Below are 570 nucleotides of genomic sequence, written 5' to 3' on the forward strand. Positions count from 1 at the left end.
TGCTCGTGCTAGTAGCGTGTTCTTATTTTACTGGTTGGCCTATATAAGTAGTTACAAAGGTCCAGTTTGTCCCGGTGCAATTGCAGAACTGGGGTCTTCAGGTCCGCCCGAACGATCGTTTACTATCCTAGTAGACGTATTGTTGTGGGAACATCCTAACTACATCTGTAGCTAGAGTTCACGTGGGATTTCCAACACCACATACCAGTCACCAAACCGCCGTCTACGAAGACCAGCAGAAGCACACAGTGACCATCCAGAATCTTGGTGTAGAGACACGGGTCGTATGCTAAACCTTGAAAGCCGATGGAGCACACGTACTCGTCGAAGGTCTCGTTATACACGCGCGATGCTTGCTTAAGACCGTAGATCGCCTTCACCAGCTCCAGGCAGTCAAAGACGCCATCAAGTTCGACATCTTCTGGCCCATGCAGAACACCACCTCCTTCATTATGTCGTACAGGAATGCTGTCACCACGTCCGATTGGCCCAGGGGCCAGCCGAGGTACACGACCAAAATAATAGCCATGCGGAGCGTCACATACTTCACCACGGGCGAGAACATTTCCG

This window comes from Phytophthora infestans, genomic scaffold (genome assembly GCF_000142945.1).
Source record: "Phytophthora infestans T30-4 supercont1.64 genomic scaffold, whole genome shotgun sequence".
NCBI lineage: Eukaryota > Oomycota > Peronosporomycetes > Peronosporales > Peronosporaceae > Phytophthora > Phytophthora infestans.